The following is a 15,513-nucleotide window of genomic DNA, read 5'->3' as shown; positions in this document are numbered from 1 at the left end:
ACTGCAAGGCTGCCCTGGGGTTGAATGGAAGTCAAGGGTAGGCTGCAGGTCTGCGGCACCAGCAAGATCAAGATTGAGGCCAGTCAATGGGGCTGGGGGGTTGGAGGTTGGAGAACACCACTTGGCGTAAAAGAGGCGTGCTCACCAGTTACAGCTTTCCGTGACAGGGAGGCAATGAGGGGAGAGCAAGGGCCCATTCTTGCTGCAAGGGCTAGAAAGGACTCTAAGATGCACACAAAGACTCTTAGTGAGAGTCCAAGGTTCTCCCCTGGCCAGCACGAGAATTCATGTGTTAGCTCCCCATTTCCCAGAGACCATCTTGGGGAAGAAAAGGGCCAAATTCTCCCGGCATTTTCTGAGAGTGAAAAGTCAAGAAATGTCAAGTTTCTGCTGGAGTTAGGAGATGTTTAAGACTAGATCCATGCAAGGAGTAAAGAGACTACATTTTCTTAGCATGTCTGAATGCAGTTGAGTAAGGTTTCCAATTGCAGGTACATTAAATCTAGGCTCCTTCCCATGGCCTACAAGGCTCAGCATCACCTGGTCAAGGCAAACTCCCCAACTCATCCCTGACCTCGCAGCAGTTCCTAGAACATGGGAACCTCTTTTCCCCAGCTGCTGCAGATATTGGCTGCTACTGGTTAACATACTGTACTCTTCTCAAAAGGCTTATCCTTGGTTGCAGAGAGTCTCTTGGTGGGAGATGCCTTGGAGGTTACACTCCACCCCAAGGGTGGGCATGGCATGGCATTCGGCTGACTGATGGGGAGAGCATCACAGCTCAACCCCTATCTGTGCAGAACAACCTCTGTGATACAATTTATCCTGCAGCGCTCCCACTGCGATCAAGTCTAGGCCGGACTTTTCCTCAACCACGCCTTTGTCCAGCACCTTACCCTGCTCTGTCCTCTTTTTCTTTTCCCCTCTGCCTCCCCATTACATTCTGAGATTGGTCCCTCAGTAGATCTTTTGCATAAGAATCCCCATCTCAGCCTCTGCATCAAGACAAGCCTTTTTCCCATGGACGCTGTGCTGGGCATGGGCGATGGAGGAATGGATAAGAGAAGAGACTATGGGCTACTGCTGAGGCAGGGACCACAGCAGTGTCACCTTCCTCTTCCCTGTCTCTGATTCAACCACGCAGATGCCACGGATGTGCCACTCAGAACACCATCAATTATTGAAGACGCTCTGAAAGAAGGGAATGTAAACGAAGATGAAAGATTCCAATGGAAGGCAGACAGGCCCCACTGCTTGGGGAGGACCTAAGCCATCATGTCTGGGAAAAAAGCATTTTGGTTTCCTGCCGTGAGAAAGCTCCAAATGCTTTGGAGGCTGAAGAAGCAGTTCTGACAAAGACAGGAGAGAGCGGGCGGGGCTGACACATCTTTTTCATCTCCCCTCTCTTTTGCTGATCAAGAGGCAGGCGCTGTAAATTTGATGGAAGGACTGAGACATAGCAACCCTCTTTTCATTTCCCTTGTTGTTTTTTGGAGACAGAAGGAGGGGAATCCAGCCAGGCCCAACTGTCAGGAAGGTGGCAGCCTCAGAAGGAGAGGGACCAGGCCAAGGGGAGTCTAGCCCTGGTCCTCAGAAAGGATAGAAATGTTTGTGTGAGGCAGGAGATGTCAGTTCCTTCTGAATCGTCCTCAGAATCATGTCAGGCAGTTGCAAGCAAAGGAAGAAGGAGGGCAAATTCAGGTCAAGATTAAAATCAAAGCAGGAACCTTTTTAAAGGGATATTGAAATAAAGGGTTTTCATCAGAAGCAACATTCCCCCTCTCTTTTGGAGGCCTAAATGTCAAACAACAACTACAAATATTTATTAAGAACTTATCATGCTGCAGACACTGAACGAGGCATTGAAATAAATCCCAGCCCCAAACTGAGAAATGCTCAGCAGTGGATTCAAACTAGCCAGGGAATCCAGTCATGCCAGACACGTGGACCTTCCACCATGTCTGTGGGTGAAAGGCCAGATTTGTGATTCAGGCTTGATCGGGAAGCTGGGGAGATTGCAAGCTCATTGAGAACAGGGAACTTTGTCTGTCTTCTCCAGGCGTCTCCAACGTTTAGAATGGTGGCTGGGACCTAGAAGGGGCTCAGTAGATATTTGTGGAATGAAAGAATAAACAAGATATGTGTACTGACTTTGGATTCAGTTGGTAATCCAGTTCCTTTTCTCATGAGCAGGGTTGCTTGGCAAGGTATCTTGAACTTTCTGAACTTCAGTTTCCTCAACTATGAAGTGAGAAAAACTAGTTGCTGCCTCCTAGGTTTGTTATGAGGTTTGAACAAGCTGTGATGTGCATAGCACGTTGAGTGGCACAGTAAGCACTGGCAAAGGACACTTCCTGTCATTATTAAGACGTGCATTTCTTATGACAAATGAGCAACAAAAATAGAATTTTACAGGAGCGAATTCAGTGGACATCTGTGAGTAAAGTTAAATAGGGCAGTGACCCTATTTTTCTGACCAATCATTGAGAAAAGTGCCAGAAAAAAACAAGGCTATTCTTAGTTGTCAAGAAAGCTAAAACGACAATTTTGAAATAAAAGAGGCAGTAATGTGTTACAAAATCCAATGTATCTATTCACTCTATTTCAAAAGACTCAAAAGTAAATGATCATAAAAAGATCTTTGAGAAATACCATTAAAGGAAGAAAGCAAGTTACCTAATTATGCATTGTGTGAATTATATGTAATCTAATCCAAATTTAATATAAATGCAGTCATTTATACTAAAAACTAACAATGATTTAAAAGCATCCTACTCAGCTTTGATTTTAAAGTGAAATATTCTCTCACACAGATTTGCTGTGATATGTCTAGGAGAGCCTATGAATATTCATAGCCAGTGTATGAACGACTTGTCCACATCCATATAATACACTTCTTACCCAAGCTGAAAGATGCACCCTTTTTCCTCTGGAAAGAAAATCATTAACATGTAGTTGAAAATGGAAAAGCCAACAGTCCCTTAAATAAAAGTGGCAGCATCCAGAGGGGTTGTCAGTCTAATAAATTGTTTGTTTAACTGGTTTGGGATGATGAGGTTGACAAGCCAACACGAAGCTTAAAAAGGAAATCTGCCAAGGTGGCCGATCTGCAGGCTGCCTTGGGTGCCTCCATCAGGCACGATGGAGTTCTCAGAAGGCCCCCATGCTCTGCTAGAAGCAAAGGCACAATTCTTTGACCAGCATCAGTTGGAGATCTCACCCAGCCCCTTCTGACCACAGGCAATCCTGATTGTGGGGCCCAGGAGGGTCCTCTCTACTTGGGGCTGCATCTGGCTGCTCCATCTCTTGAAGAACCACTGGGTGGAGACATCTCCAATGAGAGTTGGGGGTCTTGAGCAAGGATGCACACCTACACAGGTGCACTTCATTTGACTCACCAGCTGTGTCCTCAAAATGACTTTGTTAAAAACATTTTTCTAAGTTGACTACTGTTTTCCACGTACTATATGGTAAAAGTATCCTATAGCAAATTCTGTTGTAAAAAACAAGGAATGTTTTTGGAAAGCTATTTCCTCTTTTACAGTATAGGGTGGAGTCTGGCATTCAAGGAGCACTCAACAAATAGTGGAGAGTGGCTTCGCAATGAAATGCATGGCCCTTGGAGTCAAACATCCTACATTTGAATTCAGGTTCTACCACTGTGTTGGGGAGGGTTGTTCATCCTAGCTAAGCCTCAGAATAGAGGAATCTTCATCTCTAAAGTGGGGATAGTAATATGAGCCCTAGAAAGGAGCTGAGAGAATGAAATGAATGTGGGCCCAGTGACACAGGAAGTACTCACTAAGTGTTTGCACTCAATACAGTTGATGCTCCCTGAAGTGGGAGAGGCAGCCCACAGGATGTGGCTGAGTCGAGGTTGTGACTAACACAGGATTAAAGAGGGAGAACGTCCAGGCAGATGTAACTACTCCCTCCCTGCTGCCCAGCCTTTGCTGAACCTCCATGAAGGCTCTTATTCCGCTCTCCCCTGGTTGTTTGCATGTCTGTCTTCCTGTATAAACAGAAGGTCTTCGAGGGTCTTATTAGATTTTGTATCACTAGGGCCCGCCCAGCACAGTGCCTGGAACACATTAAGTGTGGAACTGAATTAATTCAAACGGCAGTTTTAAATATCTCCAAAGGTGGTTTTGGGCATCAAGAAAAGGAGAAAGAAGACCCTGTAGGTTAAGATTTTTTATTTATAAGAACATAAAATCCGATCTAAATTGCCTTAAACCTAGGTAATTGAAAAGTCCAGGATAAGGGTTGGCTCAAATGATGCCACCAGGAACTGATTTTTCTCCTTCTATCTCTTGGCATTCCTTTCTCTGGTTGGCTCCATTTCAAACAGGCTCTTTGCCTTTAGCTAGCAAAATGGCTGCATAGCTCCAGACCTAATCCTTATCCAGTTTCTAATCCAGCAGGAAAAATATCAAGAATTTTTGTCCTAGCAAAAGACTCATTGCAACTTTAATGTGGTCGTATGTCCACTTCTGAGACAATCAAGATGTGGTAGATTGATTGGCTTAGACTGGAGCTGCATACTCGGTGGGAACAACTCTCCATTAATCATGAATTGAGACTGGAGTTGGAGTGGGTACTCCGGGTTGGGACTTACTTTAAAACATACCCGGGATTTTGTTTTTATTCACATATGGCTAGGCCAACACATCAGGAGACCATTACCCTTGAAAAAATAGTTCGTTACTCACAGTGCCCAAGAGGAGGGGGCATGCGACACCACACAGGGCCACATGGGGGAAGCACCATGAGGCAGAAGGAGCAAGGGGAAAGCATGGGCAAAAACCTTTATTGCCATTTTCACGGGAAGGAATGGGCAAGGAAGGGCAAACAGCTGAGCAGGCTTAGGATTGGCTAGTTTGAATAATTTGAATAACATTGGTGGGCTGTGGGCTAGAGGGGTAGTCCCTAGTTGCCTGGAACATCTGGAACATGGCCCTGCGGTGATTTACGCTGGTGGTAGGGGGGAATTAGTGTCCAGGACTGCAGGAGGCTGATGAAAGGAGGTGGATGGGGGTATGGACTCAGGATTGACTGGTTTGCATATTAAAGCAGTGCTCACAGGCCAGTGGTTTGCTATTTCTAGGAATTAGATATTCCTGTGAGCAGTATTCCCTCCCTGAGTCCACAAGGCCCCAAGATGTCAAAGTGTCATCAACTATAGAAAATTAAAAGCATGATTAATACAGTACTGGGTGGCAAAAAGCACAGATATCTACTACAAAGACCAAAGTCTCATACAGGGAGGTCATCTCATTTATTTAGCCACTCATTCATTTATTCGCTCATTCTTTATTCACTCAACATTTATCGAGCATCTCTGATGTACCACACACTGAACTAGTGCAAGGGACGTAGAAATGAACACACCAGGCATGGTTCCTGCCCTCCTGACATTTACAGCCATCGATCAAATAATTAGAATTCTTCAGAATACTAAGATCAGTCCTACTAGAACCTATCCCACGTGATAGGGGATCCAGTAATTCATTTTTAAAGGTATTAATCTACTTATTTATTTTAGGCTATAGTGAGATGTTTGTCCTGAAAGTATATTCTTGGCCACTGGAGAAAAGATCTGATACTCGTAAACAAAAATACTACCACAAGTGAGGCTAATCCCTTATGACATGGATAGCATTTTAGAGATTACAGCTGCTGTAATTATTCTCATTTATTCCTAATAATATCTCCGTTAGACAGAGACTGTTACCATCTCATTTTACAGCTGGGGAAGCTGAGGTTTTAAGATGAGGTGAAGTGATTTGCAATCAGCAAGTGGCCAGGCCAGGTCTCAAAACCAAGTCCAGCTCTCCTTCTACTTTACTGGTACTTTCCAAACTGTGGGACCTCCACCAGTGGCACGTAGATGGAGCATCAAAATACACCTCACACAGTGAGAAGTGCATCTCCACTCCAGTTCTCCTTCAGTCCCTTTAGTTCCGTCAAGGGCAAAGGCTCATATCTGTGCTAACACGTCTTCAACACCTTTCACTTGCTGATCTCTCTCTCTTTTGAAACCAAGAAAGTGCAGGACTCAGTACTTTTGGCAGGTAAATTAGGTCTAGAATCTAATAACATCATTTTGCCTTATTTATCACACGCAATATTGGTTTTTCCATTTATGGTCAAGATATTGTTTCCCTTTGAAATAAATTAATTTTTGAAGTTAAAAAAGTGTTGATTTAAAATGAATGCTAAATAAATAATCGTATAGGTGGTTTGTGGAGATGTGCAAGTCATGAAACTGGTACCCAAATTACTGCAGTCTGGGAACACCACATAGACCAAGCAAGTAGGAAGGACTCCTGGAAGGAGTAGAGGGTTTCTCTCACTTGTCTCTTGTTCAGGGAGGAAGAGGACTGGGTCACATCCTGCTCCATGTAGAAGACATGGTCAGGAGCCTGTAAGACAGTGGTTCTTAATCCGGGGTCCACAGACTGATGCCAATTCAAAATGATGTTTCCAAATTCTTTGTGAGAAGAAAAATAAGGACCATGTGTACGTCAGTGCAAGAATGCCAATTGTTCTTTCTTAGGTAAGAATGCACTTTATTCTGGAATTCTGTTCTTTTTCTTTTGTTGGTATGAGCGCATGTGTTACAACGCACATTCCTTAGTGATTTCTTGATGATAGTAGATGGCCAATGTTTATCGTAGTTGTTCCAATATCTTTGCTTGGCAAAACAAAAGCTGGCAATCCTAACAACCTCTCTTATATTTTGTTCTATATATCACTGAACCTCTGTTCTAGAAGACTTCAATTGCAGGAAACAGCTTGCCTTCTATTGTGAGAGGAAGAAGATATTGATAGACCCAGCATTATAATTGTGGTTACCAGCAATGCAAAACAGCAAGCCATAAATCCTTATTGAACCCAGGCGCTGCTGTTTAGCATTGAAGAGATCCTTCTTTCTCTCCAGTGTAACTAAATAAAGATGGGAGATTAGCGAAATAAGATCGCTGTTAAATTAAAGAGGAAAAAAGTTCAAGTTTCAAGGAGGGTGTTACAAAGACAAACAAATATACAAACCAACCACCCTGTAAACTCCTAGACAAATATGTAGCTCTCAGGGACCTCGCAGCCCATCTCACTTGAAATGGGAGAGCTGACTGCCCATTAAAAATGATAGCCCCACCCTCTCTCATATTCTGATGATGGAAATGTAAACTGGTAATATCAGGCTAACTTTTTGACCTAGCAATTCCTTTTCCACTAATTGGCCTGAGAAAATGTCATAACTGCGCACAAATAATTAATTATAAGGATGCTTATCAAAAACATCACTTACAATAGTGAAAAGCTAGATACAATTAAACATCCGACCCCAAAAGGTTGGTTGCGTAAATCATGGCGCATTCATACTCTAGAATACTGTGTAAATATATGAAAATAAGCTGGAGAAAAATACTGAGTGTTGCGTAAAGATTTAAAGAATGTTGTTAAATGAGAAAAGCACAAAAGCAAAAGAGTGAAACACAGGAGGAACATTGAATACCGTATGATTTAATTTTATTTAAAAACTGGTACAATGCATCTGGATGGTGAAATTATGGGTGAGTTCTCTTTTCTTCTTTTCATGTAAAGGTATTTTCTAAAAATGTCTACCATGAAAGTGTACTGCTTTTACTTTAAGAAAAAAAGTGGTTTCTTTAAATCAGGCCCCATTTAACCTGTTTAAAACAGGTCAGCAACCAGACGCAGAAGCTTAAAGATGTGGATTTGTGGATTTGCATTTTGCAGCGCTGTCGTGCTTCCCCTAGAACCAAAGGGAGACACTAAACCTCTCTGCAAACTCTTTGTATGTTCCCATCTGTGACTTCATAAATATTTGATGCAGTGGCCAGTCAACATCCCTACATTAGTGAAACTTCTGCCCAGGAGCAACTGCACAGCTCTCAGCGATGAGATCGGAGTAAGTTAAAAAGAGTGTATTCATTAGCCACTTCAAAGGGGTTGGTTTTTTTAGCTGGCAATTTTGCAGACTGGATTATTGGCTCTGCTGTCTGCTGCGCGATGACCAAAAAACATACTACAGTAAGGAGGAGCCTCCTTCTCCCCTTAACAATATTTTCTTTCCTTTGTGTTCACAGCCCAGGAGGCAAATGCAGCATGACTCACTCCCTCCGTTGCCCTTGGTTAAACAGCCGTGAATATCTAAAGTGAGTTTGGGATATGCCCAGCAACTTTGATGCCCAAAACCTGGAGTCTGGTCTCCCTGTCTGATACGGATTTGTACAAAGCAATAGACCACTTCTTCTCTCTACACCTCCATGGTTACAAATGATAATTAAAAAGTCAGTACTTTTGTCCGTAATCTCCTGAGTGGACAAGTAGAATGGATGAACCAAATGTAGCCAGGCAGAGAAGGGACCTGAAACAAGTTAAAATTAATCCCAGCTACAGGGGCTTTTAGAAGGACCCGAGCAAACTCCTACTCATTCCTCAAACCTCAGTTTAGATGTCACCTCTCCCAGGAAGTCTTCCAGGATCCATCTCCACTGTCCCAGGCTTGGTGCCCCTCCCTCCTCTGAGCTTCCATAACTTTTGTGCTTCTCCTGTGAGAGCCCCTAGGTTGTATTGTAGCTACATGCTTGTTTATGTCTCTCCCTAGCAAACTGAGTTTCAGGAAGACCATCCTGTCCAGCACTGCCTAGTATAGTACAGTATCTGGCACTTAGAAAAGTGCTGAATAAATATTTATTAAATCAAGTACACTTTTCTTGAAATTACTGCTGCAGAGGACTTTGAAAATTACAGGATCCACAGGGTCAAATTTAAAAGTCTCCTCCATTCGTTGCTTGATGTCCTGCCTCCCATGGCTCTCCAAGCAAGCAGTTGTCCAGTCTGCTTGCATACTTCTGATGACAGAGAGTTCACTTCCCTTCAAAACAATCAGAGGTAGACTTTGAAATAACTAAGGAAGATGAGTAAAATAAAAGACGAACAGGGCAGGTCCTGAACTAAATTGGGAAGAAGTTAATTCAGCTTCCCCTTTTTCTGCAGGGCCTTCATCTCCCCTGAGGGTAGAGTAAACCCCACCAAGGTGGCCCCAGGTAGCAGTTAAAGGCTCTGCTTTTCAAACCAGATGACTGGACGGTACGCCCAACAGTCCTTGAACTCTGATAGGAACATGGAATCTCTTCTGAAGCATCATTTTTATTTGAAGATCTGGAGGGAAAATATTTTTATATTCAAAATATGTATATATAGGATGGAGAAAGATAGATGCACGATTTTAAAGAGAAAGCACAAGATTTGAAAGAAATTGATCAGAATCTTTCCGGCTGAGCCCACAGACTCCTGGGGGTTAAGAATTCACTCTTGGTCTGACGGGTTCCCTTGATGGAAAAAATATGGGAAATATTACTGGCTTTACATGCTATCATCATACACCCCATGGGGGTATTTGCGTTTCCAGTGGTTTCTTTTGGAGATTGGAAAGGCTTTAAAACTAAAAGGAATCAGTGCATAATAGTGGAATTTCAGGCGGCATGAATTGGAGGGGAGGGACAGACATTTCCCAGAGGAGGCCTTGCATTCATCAAGCCCACTCCCTAGTATTCTGTCAGCCCTGAACAGCTAGCCCCAGTTCCAGGTGGGCAGCCAATCGCCATTTGATTCAGCTTTGACAGGGTTGGGGCACGTGACTTTACCCCTCTAAGCCTCAGTTTTCCTGGCTGTAGGATGGAATTAGAATATTTACCTCATAGAAGTGCTGTGAGCTACTGTATAAAAAGGACCTAGCTCAGTGCCTAGCACATCATAAGCATTCAATAAATAGCTGTTCTTATTGGCATTAAATTATAAAATTAGCATATGCTCATCGGACCCACCCCAAAATTTGTGGGTCTGGTACAAAAATATAAATGGAGAACTATATGTCTAAATATTTAAAAATTATACACACGTAACAAACTGTTAAATATAATAAAATAGATTTTCTCCTTCTACCTTTGTAACAAAATCAAATACAGGTCTTTTTTGTCCCTTTTTTAAAGAAAAGCTTATTTTAGGGGCTGGCCCGGCGGCACAGCAGTTAAGTGCGCATGTTCTGCTTCTCGGCGGTCTGGGGTTCACTCGTTCAGATCCTGGGCGCGGACATGGCACCGCTTGGCAAAAATCCATGCTGTGGTAGGCGTCCCACGTGTAAAGGCAGAGGAAGACGGGCACGGATGTTAGCTCAGGGCCTGTCTTTCTCAGCAAAATGAGGAGGATTGGCACTAGTTAGCTCAGGGCTAATCTTCCTCAAAAAAAAAAAAAATTTATTTTATTGTGGTAAGAACACTTAACATGAGATCTAGAAAACAAGTTTTTATGTGACTGAATATCAACAAACTTTAAAGTTGACTGGTCTTAAATTTTTTGCATATATCTGGGAGTTCTGTTGTTTGGCCGATGTTTGGATGAGTTGTAATAAGGGAATACATAATTCATACATTACTATATATTTATTATATAAATTTTATTTTTTTTTCACTTTAGCAAAATTACTAATAATGTTGTTATAGTCAGGATTTTTACATAATTTGTGATCTAATGATAGTAATGTCAAATTAGACAACCTTTCTTAAGTCATTGTATTCTTATTTTTAAATTATTCTTATTTTTTTTTGGTGAGGAAGATAGTTGCTAAGCTCACATCTGTGTCAATCTTCCTCTATTTTATATGTGGGACACCACCACAGCATGGCTTGATGAGCAGTGTGCAGGTCTGCACCTGGGATGCGAACCTGCAAATCCCAGGCCACTGAAGTGGAGCATGGAATCTTAACTGCTATGTCACCGGGCCGGCCCCTCAAATTTATTGTAATATGGAGAAAACTTGCTGTTAACCTGATAGCAACCAAAATTGTCAATAAAGTTATTATAGAAACATTTACATTCAGAAATTTGCAATGGATTTTACATATAAAGATCAAATAGTATGATGGAGTCTTATGATAAATTGTTATCATAGAAACTATTATAAAATATTCCAATTTCATCATATAAATCACTATCACTTATATTGCAATTTTCGCTATCTCTAAAAGCAATATCTAGATCCATAAAATAAAGTTCTTTTTTCAAAATTTTCAAAGCTGGAATATTATAAGAAAGACCAAAAAATGGCAATATGTCTGTGATTTTTTTCAAATCTTTCTAATTAACTATACCTTGATCTATAATAGCTTCAAAATAGTCTCAATAGGGGCTGGCCTGGTGGCACAGGGGTTAAGTGCACACGTTCTGCTTCAGCGGCATGGGGTGCACTGGTTTGGATGCTGGGTTAAGACATGGCACCGCTTGGCACGCCATGCTGTGGTAGGCATCCCACATATAAAATAGAGGAAGATGGGCACAGATGTTAGCTCAGGGCCAGTCTTCCTCAGCAAAAAGAGGAGGATTGACAGCAGATGTTAGTTCAAGGCTAATCTTCCTCAAAATAATAATAATAATAATAATAATAATTTTCTGTTAAAGACCACGATTCTCTTTATTTAAGGATCGTCTTTTATTTCTTGTACAATTCTAGTGCATCTTGTTACCTTGTGTAAATTAACTTTTATTGCATTAATGGCATTTTAGTCAGCATTTCCTTTGTGTGTCCAAGAGTGATCGTAGTGGCAAATATGATATGTTTTTCATCAAGATGTGTCATCTTTAAGCAGATACAGAAAATATCCTATGTGAACATTGAATTGGTCCAAAGATGCCATCATTTATTGGCACAGTTGAGAACATGTCTCTGAATAAGAAATTCAAATGACACATTGTCCACGGCTCGCAAAAAATGCTTGTTCCTTACCTATTGCCATCATCAATAGCTTGCCCTCAATATTCTTTTAAATCAATGCCTAAAATTCAGTTATTTTTGCAGTTCAATTTTTTACAATGGGCATACAACTAATAAAGTATTCATAAATTTGACTTTAATTTTTATCTTCTGATAGTTTGACAACATATATGATAAATGTTAGTTCAATATGATTTGTCCTGATGTGATCTAGTTAAATTAGTTATTAATTTTAAAAATTGTATGTGTAATTTATTTTCTCACTTTTAATACTATTTTGAATTCTTTATTTTTTAATATGACTTTTAAATTAGTTTTTACTTATCTTATATGCTTGAGCATTCTGGCATCAAATTTGAAAGTTATTTTTTCTACTAAACTAGAAAATTTCCATTGTTTTCTATGAATATTGTGCTGTTGTTGTCAAGCTTGGCTAAATATAGAACATCTATGACTATTCTTTAAGGATATCACAGCAATATTTATATCAATATTTATTTGTTTACTCATTTCTTGTTGACTACTATTGATTGTTTGCTGTTGTTTCAGGCTTTTTTTTTTTCAGTTCTAGTATTTGCATATGCTGGGGTTTTGGGGGTTTTTTTTGGTGCAAGTAACATATTGTGTTCTTTTAATTGAGAACCTAAGTATTTGCAGTCACAAATAGTTTCCCTAGGGGCCGGCCCGGTGGTGCAGTGGTTAAGTTTGCATGTTACACTTTGGTGGCCTGGGGTTCTCTGGTTCGGATCCCTGGTGCGGACATGGCACCGCTTGACAAGCCATGCTGTGGTAGGCGTCCCACATATAAAGTAGAGGAAGATGGGCATGAATGTTAGCTCAGGGCCAGTCTTCCTGAGCAAAAAGGATTGGCGGCAGATGTTAGCTCAGGGCTAATCTTCCTCAAAAAACAAAACAAAAAACAAAACACAAAAAACAAATAGTTTCCCTAGCCAAAGCTGATTGTGAAGACCAACTGTGAAATATGCAATAATAGTAAAAAAGTAGTGTCTTTGACTTTAAAATATAAAAAGCTTCTACAATTTTTCCTCCACTTGAAAGTCTTTTTATTTTAATATGAAATATTAGATTTTCTGCTATATTTATCTAACGGAAAATTCATAACCAATAATTTGAATCAACTTCTGTTTTCTGGAAGCATTCTCATGATTTCAGAAGGATATGACAGACTTTTTCCAGGATCACTTTCCAATAAACAGTAAAGATCCAAAGTTTTCATCTTTGTCATCCAATCTGTCAATTTTCTTGCAATTTCTTTATCTTCTAATGGGCAGGCCAGAATTGTATTTGTTTCTTCTGAGTTGTGAATTTTCTATGAAAAATTGCATTATTCATTGTCTTCTTTTCATCAGGAAAAAAACTTCATTAGTAAAGAACGTAAAGTTACAGGTGTTTCATCTGACCTGTTCAAGTTGTGGATGCTAAGAATACTGTTTTTTTTTTTAAAGCTTTTATTTTTCCTTTTTCTCCCAGATCACCCCAGTACACAGTTGCGTATTTTAGTTGTGGGTCCTTCTAGTTGTGGCATGTGGGACACGGCCCCAGCATGGCCTGATGAGCTACTCCCATGCCCAGGATCCGAACCAGCGAAACCCCGGGTCGCCGAAGTGGAGCACACGAACTCAACCACACTGCCACGGGGCCGGCCCCAGCTAAGAATATTTTTGTATTTGTTTTCATTGTTTTGCTCAGTACCTAAATCTTCATTAAATGAAGAGTTTGTAATGCCCGTTTTGAATTGTATGTAGGTTTGCTTAGCAGATCTGTTTACTTTCATTATCTGCAATTTAAAAAATTGAAGCTGACCACCTCTTTGAATATATTCTACTTTTTCCTTTTCAGCCCTTGCTTTGCTGAGCTCCAATTCCGTATTTTTGTTCATATCCCAATCTCAACTGTTCTCATTCTCAGTGATCTGTAGAATTAAAGACAAAATGTAATCATATTCAAAAGGTTCCAACTTCATCAAAAATGTAATTAAAGTAAATGTTAAAATATTAAAAAATTAAAATTATTTTTCCTATATGGGCTCAAAAAGTTATTTTTCTTCTAAAATATTCAAAATTATCTATTAAAGCTAAAGAGCAAAATAAAAATAATTAATAGTGAACATTAAAATTTAAACAAAAATTGTTCAAATAAAGCTTAGTTTTTACTTAGTTTTAAAATTTAATTATATCTTATAAAATATTTTTATAAACAAAACTATTTGCAGTTCCTGCATTCAATGTCCGTCAGTTGCTAATGCAAAAAATTTGTATTATGCTTTATGCCTCAAACATGCTATGTCTAGAGTATGTATACAAAAGATTCAAGAATAATATTGTTTAATATTGGAAAATGTTCTTTGGCTGCCAGGTGTAACTTTTGCAAATACTGCAGTAATTTGTGAGTACTTACAGGTCTACCAACTGGAACTCAAAGAAAGCAAGAAAACAGATGCTCAGCACTCCTGGGACATAATACTTTATTATGCAAGAGTCTATAGCATTCATGACATCTGAGAGGAAGGATTTGACAAGTTAATTAATTTGTCTTTTCTCTTACCTAAATGCTTCCATGGCTCAAATTCTCCTCGCACTCCTAAGCAGTATCCTTCCATGATGTTGGCAGCAGGACAACCCACGATTCTTCATGACATCTGAATAAAATCACCTTTTGTTTCCAGGACAGAGAGCAAGAGATGTGGAGAAGCATTTCCTGGGGACTCAATGGTGTTAGTCACCAGTGTGGACGTTTAGGGTTATGGCTGCTGTGTCAGCAATGTGTATCCAATTCCATAGGTTCTTTAATAAATTTACCTTTTCATTGTGTGTTTGTGATATTTCAGACTCTCTAACACATGAAATCCAAGGTAGGAGCCCCTCTTGGCCAGATCTGAGGGCTGTCTTGAGCTCAATAAAAATTCCAACACTACTTATATGTACAACCCATATTTATAAAATGGAAATAGCTTCCCCCCACCAGTACCTGAATAAATTACCCTATAAATAGTTTGGTTGTTTCTTTTTCCAGGCATTTTTTTTTTTTTTAAGATTGGTACCTGAGCTAACATCTGTTGCCAATCTTTTTATTTTCTTCTTCTTCTCTCCAAAACCCCCAGTCCATAGTTGTATATTCTAGTTGTGGGTCCTTCTGGCTCTGCTATGTGGGATGCCGCCTCAAAATTGCTTGATGAGTGGTGCCATGTCCACACCCAAGATCCGAACCGGGGAAACCCTGGGCCATCGGAGCAGAGCACATGAACTTAATGATTCAGCCATGGGACCTTCCACCCTGGCATGTTGTATGCTGACATATACTTACATATATTTCTTATATGTAATTTAAAAATATATATAATTGAGATCATAACACAAAAACTTTGTAAGCTTCTTTTCCTACTTAACATTATATTATGCACTGCTTTCCAGGTTGTTACATAAAATTCATCAACTTAATTTTATTAATAACTACATGATATTATGCTAAATCTTTTTAGCCAATTCCTTCTTAATTGACTGTTTTTCAAATTTTTGCCATTATAAAAATTATACAGCGTATACGTTTGTATGGGTGACTTGGTTTTCAGTACATTTTTAAAAATAAATGTTTTACTTTGGAATAAGTTTACACTTACAGAAAAGTTGCAAAGGCAGTGCAGAGTTACTGTATGCCCTTCAGCCAGCTTCCCCTAATGTTAACATTTTACATAA

The 15,513-nt window shown here is 40.1% G+C and overlaps 1 long non-coding RNA gene across 2 annotated transcripts; it reads left to right on the top strand.

Moving 5' to 3' along the window:
* The first annotated feature begins 6,375 nt into the window (after positions 1–6,375).
* On the top strand, positions 6,376–14,625 carry LOC139075085 (uncharacterized). 2 transcript variants are annotated; one of them, XR_011525133.1, is made up of 4 exons: positions 6,376–6,559; positions 7,765–7,936; positions 8,115–8,183; positions 13,292–14,625. It is a non-coding gene; the product is annotated as an uncharacterized lncRNA (long non-coding RNA). The 2 variants fall into 2 exon arrangements; XR_011525132.1 differs by having other exon boundaries at positions 7,708–7,936.
* Positions 14,626–15,513: the final 888 nt, after the last annotated feature.

Source organism: Equus przewalskii, chromosome 13, assembly GCF_037783145.1.
Source record: "Equus przewalskii isolate Varuska chromosome 13, EquPr2, whole genome shotgun sequence".
NCBI classification, from domain to species: Eukaryota; Metazoa; Chordata; class Mammalia; order Perissodactyla; family Equidae; genus Equus; species Equus przewalskii.
This window is presented reverse-complemented; position numbering and strand designations above follow the sequence as displayed.